At 36.6% G+C, this 24,682-nt stretch overlaps 1 protein-coding gene across 1 annotated transcript in view; it reads right to left on the reverse strand.

Annotated features, from left to right (window-relative positions):
- The window catches only part of LOC120530196 (coiled-coil domain-containing protein 178), a 472,799-nt gene extending 459,134 nt beyond the window's left edge, over positions 1 to 13,665 (reverse strand). The window contains exon 1 of the mRNA XM_039754457.1: positions 13,567 to 13,665. The gene's annotated coding sequence lies outside the window, so the exon portion shown is untranslated. The remainder of the gene's footprint in view (positions 1 to 13,566) is intronic.
- Between the last annotated feature and the right edge of the window lie 11,017 nt (positions 13,666 to 24,682).

A 24,682-nucleotide genomic window follows, 5' to 3' on the forward strand; every position in this document is an offset into this window, starting at 1 on the left:
TATACTATGGTGACAGGGGTCACAGGCAGCTTGCCGTCTCTAACAGAAGCAGTGCAAGGACAGCTCCGTAGTTGCTCTGCTGCATCCAGTAAGCAGTAAACCAAGGGCGAACTAAATGATTGTCCTCTGCAAGATCAGGCTTACTGCTGTATTTTCTCCGCCAGACCAGGGGTTGGCGCTGTACTCTAAATCTTTCTCCTCTTTCCCTCTGCAGACCAACAGAAGAACCAACCTCCAAATGACATCACTTTCACTACCGTTCCAGCCAGCCCTACCTCTATATGACATCACTTCCTCTTCCGGTCCATCTGAACTCGCCTCTTCCTGTCAGCCTGCTTTATTATCTGCCATATTTTTCCTATGTACCTCAGTTCTGTTTTGGACTCGTGCCTGTGAAGACCTCTTTTGACTTAAAAGTCAACTCAACCCCTCTTTTTCAAGCATACAGGGTGGCTACCCAAAACCTTCATTATTTTACACCATGTAACATGCTTGCTGCACAATGCCTAGAACATTAACAACAACAACAACATTTATTTATATAGCACATTTTCATACAAATGATGTAGGTCAGAGTGCTTTAAATGATGAAGAAAGAGCAAAAAGACAACATAAATAAGAATTAAAATAAGGGAACACTAATTAACATAGAATAAAATTAAGGTCCGATGGCCAGGGAGGACAGAAAAAACAAAAAAACTCCAGACAGCTGGAGAAAAAATAAAATCTGCAGGGGTTCCAGACCATGAGACCGCCCATCCCTCGGTCAATTAACACCGGGTTTTGACCTGCTTGTCCTCACACTGTCCAGGGGCCTCATGTATAAACGGTGCGTACACACAAAAATGATGCGTAAGAAAGTTTCACGTTCAAATCGAGATGTATAAAACCTAAACTTGGCGTAGCACCAACCCTGGCGTATGCAAGTTCTCCACTCGGTTTTGCAAACTGGCAGCACCCAGCGTCAAAGCAGTGCTACTGTTCCTGTGTGGTTACCCTTTCTTTTTTAGATCCACATCCCTGACGCGGCTTTATAAATACACTGAAATTAACCGCATACTGTTTATTAGTTTAATGCATCTGATTGTAATTAACCTGTAACAATATAATGGTCCACAGAATGGTCAAACTATTCTAAATACCATAGCTGCTTTAGCGCTGTTACTCTCACTGCACCTTTTTCTTCTTCTTCTTTCAGCTGCTCCCGTTAGGGGTTGCCACAGCGGATAATCTTTTTCCATATTACTCTCATTGCACCACTCAGAATATTTATATCACTTGTCACACACGTGAGCATAGGAGGCAGCTAAAGGGCTTGAGTGAAGGCAGTTCTGAGGCATGCCGGAATGTGGCAGAGTGCACTGACTCTTTTTCTCCCTTTCCTGTAGACCATCCCCGGGAGATTCCACCTAGCTCTCTTGACGTCACTTCCAGGACTGAACCAATGGAAGTAGACCTTACCAGCTCCGGCCCCTCTGATGTCACGTCCGGGTGTGATCCAATGATTGAAGACCACGTGCCCGATCCTTATGACCTCACTTTCTGTCTTCCCCTTTAAAAGCCTGACCCTTTTCCCTTTTCCCTCAATTCTCGGATTTGAGCACAACAGTGCTATCATTTAAAAAAGACGATTTGCAGCCAGGATACCGCATTATACGGGTGGCTGCCCCAAACCTTGATATGTCTCATTGTGTGATTTGTGACACTCTGTATCTGAGTGGGGAATCACAGCTCTACAGCAACTGACTGAAAAGAGAATTATCGGTATACAGCATCAAGCACATGCTGCCTCAGCCATGCTGTCTATTGAAATGCTCTCATACGGCAAACGCTTCAGAGCCTTTACTCATGGTTCAGAAACAGTTTCATCCCAAGAACTATAAATGCACTCAATCAGTCCATCAATTGCTCCTTGTAGAACGCCTTACACCTATAAGTACAATTACCTCACTGCAAACTTGCGATACAGTTATAATATTGCACAACCTGAGCCACTTTATAAAGGGAGTATTTACATATGATAACAATATCATTTTTAAGATGAAATGCCGCAAAATATGTTTATTATATTATACAGATAAAACTTTGACTTCATTCAAATAATCTATATTGTAAACAATTAAACATGTGAGGACACGGTGCTGCAGTGCTAGCGAGTAGCTGGCGCTCTGTTCATGGATTGTTCCTGCCTCACGCTGTATTCTTGCTTGGACTGATGCAACAAGGGAAGGACAGATGGATGGAATAATTAAACAGGTACTACGGAGATATTTCAATGTTCCTTAAATGTTTTGAAGAATCAGCGTTCTAAGCTTACAGATGGCTTAACGTCTATTACAGAGCTGATTGTGTGGCAATTGGTTACTTGGAGAAAGAAAAGTAAGGACAGGAATTGGGGGTTAGTACGTTTGAAAGAGAAAGTACTGCTGCAATAAATTATTTCATCGAAGGTGTTCCCAAGTTTAATAACATGCTTTAACTCCTATCATCATGAAAATGATATCAAGTATACATCTCAGTATTTTAATTATTCAGAGAGCTGTAATATCACAAATGTAATGGATTCTGTGTCCTGTCAGAGGAAGAGAAAGTCCATTTAAGAAGCACGTAGTGATTCACACACATAGAGAACATAGAAGATCAAATACAAAACAAAGCATTTAATGTGCTACTTTAGTTACAATGGGGTTTGAGAAACTAGTAAATTAAACGATTTTAAGATGGTTTATGATATTCTACTTTAATGACAAAATAAACTATGTGATTAAAGTGGAAATTTCGAGATTAAAGTTGACATTTCGTGCTTTTCTCCCACTGTGTGTCTATTTTTTTTCTTTGTACCCTAATAAGCTTACATATGACACTCAGACGGTGGGCTACGTCTCGCCTTTTCACGGTGACTTTGATATCTGACAACTTCTTTTTTATTTCGGGCACTGTGTGTGACTTTGTGAACTTGAACTTTCCGAGTTTCTCCGACACTCTATGTCACTTGATCAACTTCCTTTTGTTGATTATATCACTGTTTAAACCAACAAATAGTAAGTTTTTCCTTGCCTCCACTTGGCATTTGCTGAAATTCTTTCATTCCCCCGTGCCTTAGCCATTGCCATTTCACAGAACGTGAGCTTAAGGGCTATTTATGTTGATCTGCATATTCAAAGAGGCGTAATTCTGGGAGGAGTTGTGGTGGGGCAGCAGGCACATGTGTTACTTTTCACGCTGATCGGGATTTATGTAGCGGAAGAACATGGAAGTTGGGTACGCACAGATTTATACATCTGGATTTTTTGTGTGAATTCTACGCATAGCGTTATGCATGAGGCCCCCGGTATGCCACAGAGGTGATTCTGAGCCACTTCTAATCTGTAGATGGGAACTAAAGCCATGTCCTTGCTCCTATTTTTAATGAAGTCCTGAGGCTATACCTGCTTCTCTATACAGTAATAAGTACTTATATTTTCCTTGGTAACCTGGACTCACCTTCTTGTCTCTCATGCAACTCTGCGACCCAAGCTTGACAATAACTGTATAAAGAAAAGCACTTCTTATTTTATTTGAAAATGAGATGTTAGATGTAATTAATTAATACAGGTATGAACAGAGACCAGGACAGTATTCACACAAGACACAACTACCCACGTGGACGCTAGACGGAACACTGACTCAAAATTAGGCTATGCATGAGGTCGCACCAAGACTCTCACCATGACTGCCCGATATCAGAAATTTCACAACAGTCACTATCTTTTGGTCTAACAAGAAAAACACCGCCTTTTGCAGAGTTCCCGAGACCTAGCGAAAAGTGTGGGCACAGCAAGTTTTTTTTTGCATCATATTAATTTCTTTGGTACTATTTTTTTGGTCAAAAAAACATTAGTTATACTGAAATTTGCATTTTGTTAAAACAAAATCTGTTAAACAAAAAGTATTTGTTATTCTGAAAATTTCGTTAATTCGGTATTTGCTACGATTGGATTGGATCTGTATTATCCCATGACCCTGAACTGGATACACAGATTATACGATTAATGTATGAGTTGACTTAGTGCCACAAAGTCTATTTATTCTTTCATATTTTTGTTTCTACATTTCTAAGCCTTTTGCTAAGATGACAGATAAGTGTAGAAGAGCTACATTCCATTCATGGTTTATTCCAATTAACAGCTCCATAATCCAGTTTTTAACACATAGCCAAAGAAGCATATTGTACTTTGTAAATGCATATTTAGAATACAATAAGAAAGTAAATTTATCAGTAAATAATAAACTTCAGAAAGGGTATTTATTATTACAGAAATATACCCTTAGAGGCAAGGAAATTTAGCAACTGTAGTTATTAAATTTAACATGCTCTCCAGCTAAAATCCATGTTAAGTTCTTAATATGATGCTAGCCTAAAGCCATATGAGCTTATTTGTTCATATACTAAAAAAATGGCATGTTAGATTAAAATAAAAAAAAATGTACATTGGTTGCACATAGTAAAATTATTTTCATCAAAAATTATGTAATTATGCTTAATATACCTAATTAATGCTGGGAAAACATAATATGATTTTTTTTCATGCTCTTTTAAATTAATTATGTTAAAGCAACATGTCAATTAAACATATTTCAACTATTTGTTTTAACTATTTTTTAAAAATGCACATAACTTAGTTATTTACCTATAACCTATTTAGTTGTTCTGTTATACTTGATAACTAATAATTTTTATAAACATTTTATAGTTTAAGGAAATTGCTTGCAAATGCAGGTATATTGGGATGCATTTAGCATTCAGATATCAGACATAAACATATCAACACAGGCAGTTACTGGGTGATTGCACTTCATGTTGATTCTCTGTTCTTCATACTCAGATGACATATTATGTGTCCTCACCTATTTAAGATGACAGAATGCAATACTCAGTATCCAAGATTAAGGATTAATTCAATTCGTTGATCCAAACCTTCGTTGTACTTCTGTTTTTACAAATCAAGCACTCTGTTACTTTTGGTTTAGTACTTCTTTCTTGTTTTTTGATATTAGATCTTTGGTCTAGTGTTTCAAATTTTTTATATAAATTTGGGTCTCACTTTTTTTTCCAAATATACACTAGCCAGTTCTTGACAATTCCTTTTGCCATTTCCTTTTGTACTTTTTATTTCATGGTCAACAAACCCTAAAGTAATTTCATGCAAGCATATTATTCTACCACCAGTTTTCATTATCATAATACCTGGAAGAGCTCAGCTCTTCAAACAATGGGTTGACGTCACATTAGTGACATTAAATATCACTTTGGTCTGAAGGAATCTAAGTACATTGGATTTGTTGTGACAGCTCAAATTATAAATAAATAAAATAAAATTTAAATTACAAATGTCAAGGCTTTAGGTATAAATCATTAGGCAATTTCAAGGCCTTCTTGATTGTCTAGGACAGTGATGGCGAACCATTTAGAAACCAAGTGCCCAAACTGCAATCCAAAACCCACTTATTTATTGCAAAGTGCCAACATGGCAATTTAACCTGAATACCACCTAAAACTGAACACCAGCATAACCAAGGAGCTGGTGGTGGATTTTAGGAGGCCCAGGCCCCTCATGGACCCCGTGATCATCAGAGGTGAGTGTGTGCAGATGGTACAGACCTATAAATACCTGGGAGTGCAGCTGGATGAAAAATTGGACGGAACTGCCAATACTGATGCTCTGTCATCTACTGAGCTTTTAATTTAGAAAAGCCACTCATACATTAACATATTTTGTCTTAAAAGAAAAACATAATAATGGAGCTTTCAATGATACAAACAACTTTTTGTTGAAAGGTAAAAGTTTGCATTCGGTATACTTTTGAACAATTAATGTGCTTTTTGCTGTTGTATGCATGCTGATAATTTGTCTAACCTTGGCTCATACTTTGTAAGTTTGAGAGCAACACATGCAGCACTCAGGTCATCTGTTAGTCTGTTTCTGGTGTCAGATTTGATTTAATTCAAAGCTGAAAACAGCTGCGCACAAGCAAAAGATGTTCCAAACAAAGTAAGGAAAGCAATCTTCATTGCCTTCATTGACTTAAGATTATTTGGCAGAGAATTCCACACTTTAAGGATTTCATTTTCATAACTAACTATGCTGTCCTTTGTCATCCCTTCGATCCTCTCAAGTGTTTCACGCAGGTCTTCCCTATTAAGCTCCGCCCCCAAAGCTTCCATTATATATTACGGGGTCGTGGATCAGGTTTGCCGATTAGCAACTCCCGGCAATAATTACAGATGCGGACGACTCCTCACCAGTGCGCTTAAGCGAGGACTGCCCGCATCACAAAGCTCCCGAAACCGCTCGGCCACTCTACCATAACCCCTTTAAGCCGCGAGTGCGGCAATTATCTGTTAAAACTGTCCTTTTCAATTTTGAGCTGTGGACCCGCTATACCACATCCCCTCCAACCCCACCACGAGAATCACAGGCTCAAAAGGCTGCAGTCCATGCCGCACCCTCAAGCAGCATGTGTGCCGCCCGCCTTACCCCAGACAGGAGAGGAAGGAAGCGCTCCCATTGGGCTGCTGGGCAGAGGAGCGGGTGATGTGAGAAACGTCCTCCGGCGCGCATGAAGGGGGGAGCGGTGAGGAGAGCAGCCCGGCCCCGCATTCCTCTGGCTTTATAATAACGAACTCTGTGCTCGGGCGACGGCGAGCATGCCCACTGAGAGGGCTCTGAGTGCCACCTTTGGCACGCATGCCATAGGTTCGCCACCACTGGTCTAGGATAATATACAAAGATTGAAGAATTCTGAAAAAGTAAGTAATATTTGGTTATTCTATTGAAGTTGAATGAAAATGCAGCCAATAGATGAGGAAATGAATCTTGTAGGAACTTAAATATAATCTTTTAAGTAAAGAATGAATGCTGATTAACTGATCATGCTCACTTGAATTGGATGGCCATAAACAGAGAGGTCAAATCCCCGAGTAATCAAGTGATCCAATGTTTTACAGACCATCCACTTACATGTTGTTCACCATCAGTTTTATGTCCTGGCAACATAAGGATTTTGTGCACATTTTTGGGCTAGATTTAGGTTTTTAAGTTATTTTATGAAGGTAATATGACTTTGTGAATGGTGACTTCACCTAAAAGTATATTTCTTTCCCCTAATTGTTGAAGCTCTACAACTCTGGTCCATTATGTGATATGGCAAGGCAAAACAATGTAAACTAGTGCCATAAAAAAGAGAAAAGGAGACATCTGTAATGAGATAACTGTGATGTTGTGTCTTGTCTAAAACCTTCTGGACATGAAATAATTTTTCTTTTATGTTTTACACTATTTACATAGCATTTGTGATGACTTCATTCAAGTTAATTTCCAGGATGCTTCCTGTGCAGATGCTGCCGGGTATGCACCAATTTGTGAATCAGCAGTCACCATCTAAATTAAGGAGAGGGGTTGCAGATGCTGTCCATCAGAACTAAAAAACAAAATAAAGGAAAGACTTTCCCTCAAGAATAAATAATAATAAAAGCACAAGGATGTTAGGTTTCCACATTTTTCCATTTATTACTTCAAGTTTTGCCTGTCTTCTGGTTACTGATTATACTACTACGACAAATTATACGACAAATATTTTTAAGAAAGATGTCCTTGTACACTCTTAAAATAAAGCTGCCAGAGTGACTCTTCAGAGTGATGCCATAGGGAAACCATTTTTGGTTTCCAAAAGACCCATCCACATAAAAGCTCCACAAAGAACCATATTTATTTAGATCCATAACAGACTCCATACGGCAAATAACTCTGAATAGATGGTAACAAATTTGTGAAATACCAATGGCTCATGATTTTAAAAGGATTCTCGCTGCATACGTTCAGTAACACAAGCTAAGTCCAAGTTTTCTTAATCTGTTACTGTCCATCGGCCCACCATACATTCACGATTTAGTTTTTTCTTCACATTAAGAAGGCTTCCAAATTATAAAGAACTAACTTTAAATGCAAGCAATCCATTCCAGAATTAAATGATGCTTTGCCAAGCAATGACTTTCTGAGGAGCCACACAACTCTGTAAAGAACCATAAAGTGCCATTAAAGAATCAGGATTTGTAAGGTCACATCTTTTCATGTCACTGTTGTAAATTATGTTAAAACTGTAGAAAAGGAAAAAAAGAACAAACTGAGAAAAACTAATAAAAAATCAGACCCTGAAGGTTTTTTTATTATTATTATTATTTTAGTATCCCCATGCTCAAAATGTATGTATATATGTATATACAGTTATATATACACATGCCAGTCACTTTATTAGGTACACCTTGCTATTACCGGGTTGGACCCCCTTTTGCCTTTAGATCTACTGTAATTCTTCATGGCATATATTCAGCAAGGTGCTGGAAACATTCCTCAGGGATTCTGCTCCATATTGACATGATGGCATAACACAGTTGCTGCAGATTTGTTGGCTGCACATCCATGATGTGAATCTCCCTCTCCACCACATCCCAAAGGTGCTCTATTGGGCTGAGATCTGGTGACTATGGAGGCCATTTGAGGAAAGTGACGTCATTACCATGTTCAAAAAACCAGTTTGAGATGATCTGAGTTTTGTGACATAGTGCGTTATCCTGTTCAAATTAGCCATTAGAAGATATGTACACTGTGGTCACAGCAGAAATGGAGACTCATTAGAGCAGGCAACATTTTTCCAATTTTGTTGAGCCCATGTAAATTGTCGCCTCATTTGCCTGTTTTTACCTGCCACCCAATGTGGTCTCCTGCTGTTGTAGCCAAACTGCTTCAAGGTTCGACGTGTTGTGCATTCAGAGATGCTTTTCTGCATACCTCAGTTGTAATAAGTGGTAATTTGAAATTCTGTTGTCTTTCTATCAGTTCAAACCAGTTTGGCCATTCTCCTCTGACCTCTGGCATCAACAAGGCATTTCTTCCCAGAGAACTGCTGCTCACTGGATATTTTCCCTTTTCTGAACCATTCTCTGTAATCCCTAGAGATGGTTGTGCACGAACATTCCACCACATCAGCAGTTTCTGAAATACACCGACCAGCTCATCTGGCACCAACCACCATGCCACCTTGAAAGTCACTTAGATCACCTTTCTTCCACATACTCGGTTTGAACTTTAGTAGGTTGTCTTGGCAATTTCTACATGCCTCACTGCTTTGAGTTGCTGCAATGTGATTGGCTGATTAGATATTTGCAATAATAAGCAGAGTGCAGAGGTGTACCTAATAATGTGGCCAGCGAGTATATGTACAAGCTTCAGTTTAATGGTGAAAAAATATACAGTAATATTTGCCTGGATTTCAGATTTCTATTAAAATATCACTTCAGGAAAACACCAAAGCATGGATTATTAAAATTTAACAGCATGTATTTCTCAAATAATTACTGCAAATGTTTTGTTTGTGCAGTCTTTTAACATGCTTAGGGGCTGCCTCTAAGCAACGTACCACATCTTCATAAAATCAAATAAACTCTGGAGAGAGTGGTTCATCATTAATTTTACTATTCATACATTAAAAAATACAAATTTATCAACCAGATTATTTGAATTAAAATCCATAGAATAAACCAGCTCATTAGAAACAACACCAAGATGTATGAAAAACACTGTATAAACATGGCAGACAGGTGCTAACAACAAATACAGTGTAGGTAATAGGGCAGGAAATGTCCATCCAGTGGAATCACCTTTTAGACCATCAGCTGTAGAACATTCATCCAACTGCCCATTTTCAAAATCTACTTATCCAGAGCAAAATTGTGGGAAAGTTGGAACATCTTCTTCACTATTGGACCAAATATCCAAATAATCATCAACAGCAGCCTCACCTCTGGTGTTGTACCCAGAATTCATAAGCATGCAGTAGTGCAACCACTTATCATAAAAACAAATTTGGACACCTCCAATTTTAGGCCAATTTCCAAAATCATTTTTTGTCAAAAATCTTTGAGAAAGTTGTATTTATTCATATGTATTATACTGGGAGCTGATTTTGAATCAGAGATACATGAATGTAATATGGATGTTGTCCAAAATATTTTGTAAAGATGATAATTTCAGTTAGGTAATAAAAACAAATGTTTCTCAACAAGAATGCTTTTGTTATATGGTGTAATGTAACAGGATATGCAACAATTGAAATTGTCATTTTTGAGTGAAAAATGTAATTGGCATGAACTTTCAACAAGACAAAGTTGCTTTGTGGATTGCATTTTGCACTGTGTAAATGAAGTTTACATTAAAAAAGAATATACTCTTTTAATTTTTTATTGCTTGTGTTTCTGTATTATAAATGGCTATTTGAGTGTTTATTACAAACCACTCTTTAAAGATTTTTTGGCACTACTGAAGTAATCTATGTGTGAGTTAACTAATTTATTCGTGTTAATATAAAAGATATTAAAAATATTTAGTAAACACAACATATTTAAGTGGAATTTGGTTCATTTAATTAATTGGAAAATCATGACATAAAACAATTAATTAAGCGCTTTTTTTGAGTGAGTGAGTTGCAAAAACTTAACAAATTATCGTAAACTCTGCTTAAAATAATATAGTGGATATTACTAAATACTCATGATACTCATGTGGGTTTACATGAAAACAAATAAGCTTAAAAAATAATTTCAAAAGACATCTTTTTCGGTGTATCTGGAACACAAGTCTTTGGCTTATAAAGCTGCTGTGAGACACTCTTAATGTCAGTGAAGAATCTCGGAATGCAGCCCCTGCACTTATATACGTATAAATACTTAAATATACTTGACATACTTGCATACAGTCATATGAAAAAGTTTGGGAACCCCTCTCAGCCTGCATAATAATTGACTCCACTTTCAACAAAAAGATAACCGTGGTATTTCTTTCATTTCGTAGGAACATCTGAGTACTGGGGTGTTTTCCGAACAAAGATTTTTAGTGAAGCAGTATTTAGTTGTATGAAATTAAATCAAATGTGAAAAACTGGCTGTTTAAAAATTTGGGTACCCTTGTAATTTTGCTGATTTGAATGCATGTCACTGCTCAATACTGATTACTTGCAAAACCAAATTAGATGGATTAGCTTGTTAAACCTTGAACTTCATAGACAGATGTTTCCAATCATGAGAAAAGGTATTTAAGGTGGTCAATTGCAAGTTGTGCTTCCCTTTGACTCTCCTCTGAAGAGTAACAGCATGGGATCCTCAAAGCAACTCTCAAAAGATCTGAAAACAAAGATTGTTCAGTATCATGGTTTAGGGGAAGACTACAAAAAACTGTCTCAGAGGTTTAAACTGTCAGTTTCAACTGTAAGGAATGTAATCAGGAAATGGAAGGCCACAGGCACAGCTGCTGTTAAACTCAGGTCTGGCAGACCAAGAAAAATACAGGAGTGACATATGCGAAAGGATTGTTAGAATGGTTACAGACAACCCACATGTCACCTCCAAAGAACATCTTGCTGCAGATGGTGTCTCTGTACATCGTTCTACAATACAGCGCAATTTGCACAAAGAACATCTGCATGGCAGGGTGATGGGAAAGAAGCCCTTTCTGCACTCACACCACAAACAGAATCGCTTGTTGTATACAATGCTCATTTAGACAAGACAATAAAGTGCTTTGGACTGATGAGACAAAAATGGACTTATTTGGTCATAACAAAAAGCGTTTTGCATGGTGGAAGAAGAACACCACAATCCAAGAAAAACACCTGCTGCCTACTGTCAAATTTGGTAAAGGTTCCATCATGCTGTGGGGCTGTGTGGCTAGTTCAGGGACTGGGGCCCTTGTTAAAGTCGAGGGTTAGATGAATTCAACCAAATATCAACAAATTCTTCAGGATAATGTTCAAGCATCAGTCACAAAGTTGAAGTTACGCAGGGGTTGGATATTCCAACAAGACAATGACCCAAAATACAGTTTGAAATCTACAAAGGCATTCATGAAGGGGGAGAAGTACAATGTTCTAGAATGGCCATCACTGTGCCCTGACTTGAATATCATCGAAAATCTATGGGATGATTTGAAGCAGGCTGTCCATGCTCGGCAGCCATCAAATTTAACTGAATTGGTGTGATTTTGTATGGAAGAATGGTCACAAATACCTCCATCCAGAATCCAGAGACTCATCAAAGGCTATAAGGAGGCGTCTAGAGGCCGTTATATTTGTAAAAGGAGGCTCAAGTATTGATGTAATATCTCTGTTGGGGTGCACCTGTCTAATTTTGTTATGATGTATATTGCAAATTTTCTGGTTAATCCAATAAACTTAATGTCACTGCTGAAATACTACTGTTTCCATAAGGCATGTCATCTATTAAAAGGAAGTTGCTACTTTGAAAGCTCAGCCAATGATAAACAAAAATCCAAAAAATTAAGAGGGATTCCCAAACTTTTTCATATGACTGAATATCCATCTACTATTATCTTTAGGTTATGAATAAATTGTATTATTTGGTTTATTGCAGCAGGCATGCCTGGGTTATTTGTTGAAAAATAGTCGTCACCACGTCCGGATCACAGCAGAGAACGTGAAAGTTATTTAATGTAAACATTCGCCGATTAATTAACTTTGATCACACATCGTATACATCTCATTGTATTTGTGGCATGCCGGCTAGGATATTAAACAGAGATCGTTCACATATTTCTTACCTTTTCCACGTCCCAACACCGCCATCAGAAAAAAAAATAAGTAAAAAGACAACGTCTTACTGACAGTGAACGGAAATTAGAACAATATATGACTTTATTCTGTACTTGTACTCATTTCCCAAACCTGACATTTTTATTCTAGGATGGCAGACATGTAGAAACAGAAAACACGGACCAGCTTAGACAGGGCACCACAGGCACAGGTTGGACTAATTTAAGATAAAAATGTAAATAGACTATGACTAAAAACGAATTCGTTATTAACAAATATTTGAGTTTTTCGTAACATACACAGTCGCTTGCTGAACTAAGGGGGTTAATTTTATATAGTGTTTTACAAAGCACATGGACACACGTTGTAAAACGAAAAATTTTAAAAGAAATACATAATCGTTCACATGCATAGTAAACGACAATTAAATAGTGATAGGTTCAGAAGAACACGCCAATGCGCTGGAATTAAACCACAATATAAAATAGTACACTTCCAATGCAGTTAGTTGGCATTCAGAAATACATAAAACAAAATTGACGTTAATACTGTGGCTACGAAACTGTCGTTTACGAATCAAATGCCTTATTTTATCTTGTACAAAAAAAGCAAAACAATCTGAAAAGTATGCTGTGGGGTCTAATAATCCACGGTAATGCTGGCAAGAAGCCCAAGGTGGGCGATCGCCAACATTCACGAACGGTGGCTTGGCGTGCGCGGTGTCGTCCGCCTATTTTGGGTATTCTTATAAACTTAACTTGGCCTCTAAATGAAACTTAAACACGCACACAAAAGACTTTTAAAATACAGCATCAATGATAACACTCAATTGAGATTCTATAACAGTAAAAATAATTCGTGGAATCGTTCATAAAACTTAGCAGTGAGTCTTAAAATAAAACTTCACAAAGAGACCTCCATACTCACCAAAATGCTGGGAGGAAAATGTAAAATCGTATTTGTGAATTTGGAACCGAGCCTTTTCAATCCTTTTCAATGTTGTTTCATTTTGGTCGGGTCGCTTAGTTTCCCTGTCTACTTTTATTCTTTTTATTGTTATACTGCTCGGTCGGTTGCCAAGCAACGGGCACGCGTTTCATTTTGGCAAAGTAGACAGCGACGGAGCGACTGTTCGGGGGCCGAGCAAAAATTGAAATCCTGTTCTGTTAGTCCGCGACATTTTGGGATTGTTCACAATATATTAACAGGTAGGGCATTTACAGAGATTAATTTTGAGTTTTTGTAGATAGATATATGGCATGCGCTGTTTATGGAGCTATATTTCTAACTAGAAGGTATCTGCATAGAATCTTTTTGAACAAAACAACAGAGTTTTTTTTACAACTTTGCACCTTGAATATTTAAATCACAACTTACCACTTTTATGTCACACTTCGATAGGTGTGTCACACAACACAGGAACAAACTCATTTGCTGATTCCTAATATTTGAAAAACAGAATGTATATGAGTTCTGTAGTAGAGAAGTATAGAGAAACAAGTATAAAAAAGATAATAATGAGTGCCTGTTCATTATTTTACTGTACAAACTACTCCTGCAGTTTTCTGTTTTCTTAGTAAGCACATTGCAGATAGATAGATAGATAGATAGATAGATAGATAGATAGATAGATAGATAGTGACCATTTGTTAATTAGTATAGTGTGGGGTGTATATTTTCCACAATTCTCACATTTAATTAGCAAAGAAAAAAGGATTGGACCAGAAAGATAAAGAAGAAATACCAAAGCATATTATATATTCAACAAAATAAATGAAGTAAAATTTAAAAATAAAAAGAGAGACAGAAATAGAAACAGTAGAATCACAGAAGATGCAGAAACCCTATCACACTGAATAAACTGTATGTACAGTTCCCAAATCACCTTGATCCTTCAGCAGGTAGTTGTTAAGGAAGTTAATAATGTTATCAGTTTTGCTATTTCTGCTTTTTAAGGGTGGTGTATCTATGTTTTTTAATTTTTCACTTAAGAGGAAGAGTCCTTTTTGTTATTTGGCAAATTACAGCAAATACAATACTCTGCCTTATTTCAGGTAGCTATTTCATTACAAGCATTATGACTGTGCAATAGTAAGCGGTGTTGCCTCAAGGACCCTGCATCCTGAGCTTGAGTTCAGCTCACAGTCACTGTCTATGTTGAGACTGCTGTTAAAAGATCAGTATAGATTATAATTATTTACATGCATATATAGTTTTTAAGTTAGAAGTGCCAGGTTACAAGACTTGCACTGTTTACATAGTCAGTCTGTATGAGGAATTAAACCAGCAACTTTCTAGTGTAGATTCCAATGCCTTGATAACTAAACTACCGAGCCTCTTGTTGCTCTCCTATATCTTGATGATGAGTGTTGTTGACTCTAAATTGGCCCAATGCAAGCCTGGATGCGCATTCTGTTGTGAATAGGTGCATTTTGGACTGTCTCTCCTTTCTGGGCTTGTACTGTACATTGCTTTCAGTCCTTTGCTCACAGGACAGGCTTCCACCATCTGTGACCCTGAATTGGAATAAGCATATTTAAGAATGTTACATTATTTGATTATATATTTTGATTCATGAAATATTGAATTAATTTAATGGACAAATACACACACACACATTTATTATATATTGTATATACACATGCATACATATACAGTATATACAGTACATATCATATACTATATATGATATATATATGCATATTATATACTGTATAATGCAATGCTGCAATGTTGACTGACTCATTCAATCACTCACTTACTCACAAGTGGTGTAGCTAGTACATCAGGGGGCCCATGGGGAAAAAATATTGAGGGGGCTTCCCAAATAGAATTAAGGAAAAGAAATATAACAACATCAAAAGTTAAGTAAAATGTTGACATGTAAAAATTAACATAGTGTTTCTTTGAAATTGGTTTTTGAATATCAAATATTTATTTTTTGTGTAAGAAGACACTGTAAATACATTATTTCAGAAATATGAAAAGGCCACTTAAAATTGTAATACTGGGTAAAATATTTTTAAATTTAATTAAATGGAAATTTAATGCAAAGTAATCTAGAATTGCTGCTGCATGTATTTTTTATTGAGCTCCATCTCGGGATCACCTTTATTATTTTATTTCTGTTTTCTTTCATGTGTATGGTAATATTAATGACAGAAAGCCTACATTGAATTGTATTATATCAGGTCAATTTATTATTTTCTACATCCCATATGGTATAATTTTCACTTTATAAAACTTGCTCTAATAGCACAAAAATAAACTAGAAAATCCTTGTTAATCATATACTACTGTTAATGTTCAAACCTGATACCTTGAATATCATTATCAAAACTAGAAATGTATTCTCATAAATGCTTGTTATGTAGGATAACTAATAATACAATCATGTTAGACATGTTTTTTCTTTCTAGATTTACATAAGAACTTACCCATATCACTGTGTGTTGCTGCTTTTCTTGCTGCTACTCTCCATCTTTTCCAGGACAGGACTGCAATTTAAAAGTGGACCGTTTCAAACAGTATGATCAGCGACAGTTGTCATTAGAACTTGTAACAAGAGCTGTCTGTCATTGGTCTAATGGTTTGAAACCATATGCTTTCAAATCACCAGTCACAATCCTGATAAAATGTGAAGAGTGCAGCAGAATTGATTGACGGGCCTTGCAAATACCACTTCGAACCAATAGAATGAATGGACAAGTGAAGACAGAGCCGTGTCCTGGACAAGAAAAAAGAGACATGATCTTGTTCTGAAATGGAAAGAGAAAATTCATCAAAGCTCAATGAAGATGCAAAGCTCAATGGGCACCAGATCTCATATTGGTTATTCATTCTGTACTGTTGACCCCCAGCCCCTGGCCACAGCACTGAAAATTGAAACTCCCACCCACCCAGAACAACTTCTTCATTGAAGTGCTGCAAACTCCAAGAGGTTGTAGTGCATAAAGTTCTGATGGGGATGCCACAGAAATTATGCTGTGACAATGAAAGCTACTGCTCCATGCTACTCTCTATTCAAGTTAATATATCAGTGTAAGACATAGAATACCAGCACTTATAAAAATCCATCACATGCAGTGCTTTGCATGTACAGTACTTTGTGCATAAACGGGGACTACATACAACTAATGAAAAACACAAAAAAAAATACTGTACTTGAGTGAATGGCACAAACAAATGAAAACCATAAATGTTTAATAATGATAATAATATATACTCATATTTCACATTACCCCTACTCCAATCAAAAGAATTGTATTTAAAAGCATTTTTTAGTTGCATAATACTTTGGATATGATTAACAAAAAGGCATTATAACTGAAACCCATTATCCTATGAATTCCATGGGTCAAGTCAGGAAGTACAGCTAGTTTTATATCAATAATAAAAAGAATAATGTTAAAAATGGTTATATTCAAAACCAATGATTTTCACCTGTAGATGGTATAAGTAGGACTATTGTAACGTTCATTCATTTTCAGAAGCTACATCTCCTTTATGGGGTCTTGAGGAGTCAGAACGTATCCTGTCCACAATGGGTGCACTGCAAGAACTGGTCCAGTATTAAAATATTCAAATTCCTCTAAAAATTCCTCAGCAAAAATGGAGTGTTGGGTTCTGGAATTGTCAGGCATGCCCTAGAAATATTAAAGAGGAAAAAGGATTCTATGGCTTAACTGAAGTTTCAGAGTACAAATTCTCATTTATGGTGTAACAATTAATTGCAAGGTGTTAAAAAACACTGAGGAATAATAATGTTTGATTCTGCCAGTTGCTCCATACAGACAGCATGTACATTTATTAGGAGAGCAATCCAAATTGTCATAGGCAATATTATCTGGAAACATAGGTTCCAGCAGAAACTGAGAAAAGTCCCTAACCTTGGCATAAAAGGGTGCACTGTAGATTGCAGCGTTGAAACTTGTACACAATATAACATCAATTGCAGTTTTTATTTCACTTATGAAAATGAAAACTTATTGATGATTTTTTTCAGTCTTCAGCAAAGAAAAATCATGGGACAGATATCAGTCCATCTTATATAAGATAGATCTTAGTGAGCATGGAACATTACAAGAGTGCTGCAGAAACAAACTAAAATAAAGAAGGGAACGACCCATGCATTTCAAACTAAAAACACAATGTACAAATGCTCAAACAAAGAACCAAAAAGTCTGCAAAAAGTTAATAAGAAAAGTGTCAAAATAACAGATTCTTGTTATGATTTTGTTTTTTGTTTCTTTACTTTCTTGTATACACAGTATAGAGAAAGTATAGGAATCGTGAAAAAATTCGACCTCGAGATCTTGATGAATCTTTATGTTTTAGATATTCCTGACTCTGAAAATACCATTTTTGAAATTATGTCTGTCTGTGTGTCTGTTTGTAAACACGAGCATTCGAAAATGCTTTGGCCTCGGTCAATGAGATTTTGTACACCTGCTTTATATCAAAAATAAGGAATCCTATCAACTTGTGGGCCATTTCTGGCAACCGGACGTGGTACTTCAACTGAATACTTTCACGAATTTTCAATTAAACTACGGTATAGATATTTATAATGATAAAAAGCAAACAGATAAGAAATTTGAGAAAAATTACTCTACAGGAAGTTGTATTTTATTTAAACAACCATCTAAAATTTTTGTATCATGGAAATATAAATGTGTATACTATATTAAAAGCTGTATTCGATATAATGTATATTCTTTCAATAACCATTATTATTTTTTTAATTTATACATAATCTGTTTAACATTAACGTGTAAACATTGAACATGCCATGTAAATATAAAGATGTAATGGGAACAATGAGCTGCTACATCCCCGTCATGTTCCTGGTAATACATATAATTTTATGATTTTTTTTTATTTCCCCCATCATTATCATAATTAAATGTAGCTAAATGCAGTTTTACCTATAGCAATTTATTGCAACAAATATTATATAATACTAACACTTTTCTATGTTTTTAGGTGACTGTAAGTCTTTTTACTTTGCATGCAATCAAGGTAATGCATATGTAATCATGAAACGATTCCACCATTGTTTTCGACCTTCCTAAGTGCGAAAATATCATTTTAGCATAAATATTGATTATAAATAGAGATAAATGATTGTGTATCGATATTATCAATTAGTTATGATGAGAAACAAAGACATATGATATTTGAGGAATATTGCAAAACTGGAAGTGGTTCTGATGACCTTTTCCTCCATCTCAGTATACAAGTCGAGGGGAGTGCATTCCCGATTTTTTTTTTAACTCCTGTGTGCATGCTTCAGCTTCCTTTAGTTCACACCAGTTCCATTTTGGGTTTTCGCAGGTGCTGCATTGTATATTGCACTTGTTTTTTGTTATTATTATTTTCCAAAATTAATAGAAATAATCATACCATTTTTGTCAGCATTAAATGTTTCAGGAGCGCTGCCATTTTGAGTTGGCATTATTACAATGCTGTGTTGGTTGCTTCATGTAGTTAATATTATCCACATGATAATATAAAAAGTGGCGTATTAAGCACATCATTATCTGACTTTTCAGATATCACTAAAAATATGTGTGTGTATTCCAAGTGCTTTAGTATTCCTGGTTCCTGACTCTTTGCTTTTGGTACCTTGTAATGATTAGCGTTTTCCAATTGGAGCACAGGCAGGTGAAGTGACTTGTTCATGTTCAAACAGTGTCAGTAGTGTCAACCTCAGGGTTTAAAGCCCAAGGCCTTGTTATAAGTAATTAATGTAGAAATCCATGATCTTCACAAGCAATAATGAAGAGAACTCTATGTTAAAAAAAAACTCCAGAGAGGAGAAGGAATAGAGAATCAAATCCTTTTTTCAAAAATCTAAGAAGATTGTTTTCACAATAAATATCAACAGTATTTCAAATTTTCACCGTAACAGTGAAGAAGACTTGGAAATTTAACATGTTATCTTGTTATTTTTTTATTTGAAATATTTAATTTCTGCCTGAGGGGAAATTGCCCTTTCACATTATGTTTTAGAAAAACTACTGTAAAGTCTATAAGAACTAACAAGCTGAACCACATTAGCGTAAATGTTATATTCCTATCAAAATATTAAGTCATGAGATGTCACCTGCCTAATTGACACATACTACTTTTCAGTCAGTTTTACACTCTTTATCAAGACCCTGCTGCTTACCTATTAAGTTCTAAATCAAACACACCAGATTGATTGTGCATAATACTTAACTGCTCCTTATGCAGTTTGTTTCTGTAGCACATCAAGACATCAAGCCCTTTAGCTTCAGCTTCCACTACTCCTTGTAAATGTTTATTTGGCTTTGAGGAATTCTCTGCATGCATTCAGTGTTTTTTTTTTGTTTCTGTCAGGTTCATTTGGCATTAAGATTCAGTTCAAATTATCTCTGACCACACATCGACTGTGCCAAAATAATTGCATTATCTGCTTTAATTTCTGCAATGTTTTAGGTTACTTTGTGTTTGTGAATCTACAAAACCATTATAAATGTAAAAAAAAAAAGAAAAGGAAACACTTAAGAAAAGCTGAAACTGGAGTTCTTGAAAAACAAGCAACATGCCATTGTTCATCTGTGCTTTCAAATTCATTTTCAGTATGGTTCTGCATCCTAACCTACCTAGTAAAAAATGAAAGAGGAAGTCCTTTTTAGTTGAAATGAGACAAAAATCAATTCATTTAATGAGGAGCAGTTCAAATGTCCTTTAGAATCTGGCAGGTATTCAATAACGTTGCATCAATTAAATAAACATGTCAAACAATTGCTAATCTCACTATCTTTGAGTGATTACTTTACTTTTTTGTTTGCTGTTTAGATGGATAGAGAAAAAATATCTCACTTGAATAAGATGCAGTGTGGTATGTCTTAATGATTAGTAATTCACTCATTTTAATGCAATCCCTAAATCAATATAATAAATAAAGAATTGAGGCAATACACCATATGGTGTTATATTACAGCTCTGTTATAAAGATGTATAGTACTTCTATTCAAAGACCAAGTTTTATTTATTTATGGTTTACACAACAGAAGTGAAAATGTAGATTTATTCCTATTGGTCCTATTTTGTAACCTTTCTTTTCAAATCTAAGATCAAAATGAGAAAAACAAGTTTGATATCAAAAAGAACAAAGGAACCCATATAGATGATTTGTGCAAAGCCGGACTATTTGGCATGTGCAGAACTGTTCATGTTTTGTTATCTTATTGTTAGCAAATATTTTGTGGAGCTAACAGGCTTTCCTTCAAGTAATGTAAAGTCATTCTCAGATATTTCTTTGACTTTGAACAAACTGATTTGCACTTGGGCCTGACATAATAAAATGTGTTCCAATGGGCACATAATTTAATTGCACTTTAACAATGTTTGGCTCATGGCAATAAATAACTTCAGTCCTCTTAAAACTGTGACATGACATTGCTTTAACTCCTGATTAATTCATTTGCCTATTGGCCTGAACATGGTAGCTAGACGTCAGATTAACGGCAGTGCCTCCCAGAAACTGGAAACAAAATTAGATCCGCAATCTGAAAATGTAAAAGCAGGAAACCCTGTGTAATCTCAAGACATTGACAATCAAAATGTTCACTAAGGGTAGAACTGGGGGCAACTTTTTAAAAGAAAAAAATGAGTAACTTTTAAAACCTGTCACTACCAAAGCTCTGTTAATATTTTTTTATTAGCATTTGTTTATATTTATTACTATTACTTTACTGAAGTCATTTTGTGTGTTCATTTTCACCAGTGCTGTCATTTTGGAATTTTGGGTTGTTAGGATGCTGTATGTTGCTAGGCATTTTATGTCATCATCATCATACTACACAAGACTGCTAAGCAAATGAACAATTTTCAAACTTTGTGATATATTCTGGAGAAATACATCTGTTTGGGTGTAGGTTCTAGTTTTCATTTAGTTCTTCTACTTCAAATAAAAACAAAGACAGAGAAAAATATTTGATAGACCAGGAGATGGAAGAGGCAACATATGTGGTCCAAAGACAGAGTGAAATTCAAAAACATGAGAATATGATATGAAACAACAGAAAATCTTGCTCAGAAACTGGCCAAGGTCAAAACCAGGAGTGTTACGAACTAGAGAGTCTTTAAGCATGAAATCCTGAACAGTGATTTAAAATGTCCAACCCTGGCTAGTCACACAAAAGGACAAGGAAAACTCTTTATAAATAACAATATTTATTTTAACAAATGCTCTGCAGAACAGAAAAAGCCCCAAGGAACACAAAGACACAGAAGATCAAGCCTTCAAAAGACAGCCCTTAAGCGAACAAAGACCCAATCTGAAATTGAACAGGCAAAATCAAAGACAAAGCACAGGTTTGAAAATCCAGAATTTTATAAACGTTCAAAAGCAATACACACAACAGAGCTCCTCACCACTACAAGCACATTCAGAGTGAACTGTAAGGCACTGTGGGTTGCCCTCAGCCTTTATATGACTGAGGGAGGTTCCTTGATAGTAATGGGCAGGTGGCCTCACCTCTTCAGGGACCACTCACAAAACACAAGGAACTCAAGAAAATACACCTTTACATAAAGAAACTAAATCACCAGCACTGTTAACGTGGAATATGAACAAAAGAAACTTAAAAAACAGCATTGGAACCCCAACCAGGGGATGAACCTTAGCTAAACTATAACAGAAAGAAGAAAATGCCCAATCAAACCCCAACATCTTGAACAAAACTCATAGTCTGATAAGGACACAGTTTCAAGAATTATTGTGAGCACTTAGACTGTGACTAGCCAATGTTTAGATTGCAAAAAAAAATAATCAATGGAACAAAAATCAAAACACCAAAGCATCTCTAACTGGATGATTTTCACGCAATTTTAGACACTAACTTTAACACAAAGACAGAGAATCTTTTACTTGAAATTATCTACTGAGGGATATTGGATTTCAGCAATGCTGCCAAATTTAACCCAAAGGTAATTGGGCTGATCCCCAGACTAACCCATGAAGCCGAACAACCTGAGCAATCAGAAAGAGCAGTGCACCAAGGTGCTGCTGAAACCAATGCTTGTATAATAGCCTGAATGTGGTTGTGAGCCCTCATGATTGCATGACAAATAATTTGAAGAAAAAACAAAAAATCCACAATGTACAACATAGTTAAAGAACATATAATAAAAGATTCTGAGCCCCAAGTCTTTCAGAAGCTAATTAATTACAATTTTGTTTTAAGAATATCCAGAATCTTGGACAATGTCTGGAGTTTGACATTGGTTTAAACACCATTGTATTGATTACATCACTTGACTTGACTCTCAGGAAACATCCACTAGCCATTTCATCATACCAAAGGGAGCTCAAAATGGCAGCAAACCTAAAAAAACAAAATTACGTTGTGGGGACTATTCTAAACTAAACAATAAACCATAATAACTATTTTAAAAACAAAATAACTCTACAAAATGAAAACAAAAATAAATCTTTAATAATTGAAAACCTTAAACATAAACAACTAAAAAGTGCAGGAGAAATATTTACTGAGCTCATACAAAGTTAAAAGGTTTACCCTAAAGATATCTCTTCATGACATCAGTTGCTAGTGTGCAGCCCAAGTTGTGTATAGACTGTGAGTCTTCCTGTGCAAGTCCACCGGACAAGGCAACGGACACTCCTTCTTGACCAAGGTACTGTTCCTTTATTTTTCTGTCAATTTCGTCCTTCAATATGTGTCAACAACACATTACTGTTATTAACACAAGTTGTTTCTCACGCCCCTTTAGCAGGAGAGGAAGAGACCCAGACAATCTTTGTCAGCTGCATTAAGTCAGCACTTTCATACTCTCTTCTCCTTTGGCTTGTGGCGCTATCAGTTTGCGGTCAATGATGCAGACTTTATTCCAGCTGTTCGCCAACCAAAGGGGTCACCAAGTGGTGGTTCTGACAGAGACATGGATTTGACCAGAAAACACCAACAGCATTTTCCTCTGCTTTTAGATTCTCTCACTCCTTACACTCTTGTGGTTGGCATGAGGGTGACAGGTATTCTTACATCTGAGAGCTGGAAATTCACCGCTCTGGGTAATGTATGTAATTTTACCCAATTTGAATACCATGCTACTGTCTTCTTTCCAAATAACATGACCATTGTTGTTGTTTAGCACCCTCCAGGTTTGCTCAGGATCTTCCTTGATGAGCTGGATAGACTGCTGTCTTCCCTCCCAGATGACGGCAGTCAATTTCTAATTCTCAGGGACCTGAACATTCACCTGGACAACCCTCCTGCTGCTGGCTTTCTCAGTCTTCTTTCCTTCTTCAACATCATGCAGCTCCACACCCCATCGACTCACCGGGCTGGCAATCTGCTTGACCTCGTTCTCTCATTCAACTGCACTCCCACAAATGCAACTATCACTCCTTAACACGTTGTGGCCTGCAAGGGGCACACCAGCCACCCAAGCCTGACACAGACTGACACCAGGCACAAATTTCAGCACAGCACATGGGTTTATTTTGAAGCGGAATGCTTTCCAATCATTACCCTTAACAGCACAATACAATAAGCACAAATTAAAGCACAAATCACAGTACTTTATTTTTTTCTTCCTTTCTCTTTCTCTCTCTCTGTTATGTGCCTCCACTCCTCCTCCTCCACCAAGCTTTGTCTTGGAATAGTGGCACCTGGCTTCTTTTATAGAGCACCCGGAAGAGCTCCATGTGTCCTGTGATCTCCTTCTGGCAACACTTCCGGGTGTGGAAGTATTCCTTCCAACCCAACAGTGCTGCAACAGACTCCAAATCCCAGTGTACGCTGCTGGACTCTGAGGAGCCACAGTAACCCAGGGGGGGCTGCCCTCTAGCATTCCAGGGAGAAGTAATGCCCATAAAATGCATCCTGGCTGTTAGCATCCTGGCTGTACATGACAACATATTAGTCTTTTTCATTCAGTTCTATCTGCTGCTTCCCTTTTCTCACTCTTCTCCTCCCCCCACTGTATCCTTCCACCATCACCTCCGCCCCCACTCTCCCACACATTTCTCTTCAAAAGTCTCCTCTGC

Source organism: Polypterus senegalus, chromosome 5 (assembly GCF_016835505.1).
Source record: "Polypterus senegalus isolate Bchr_013 chromosome 5, ASM1683550v1, whole genome shotgun sequence".
Lineage (NCBI taxonomy): Eukaryota > Metazoa > Chordata > Cladistia > Polypteriformes > Polypteridae > Polypterus > Polypterus senegalus.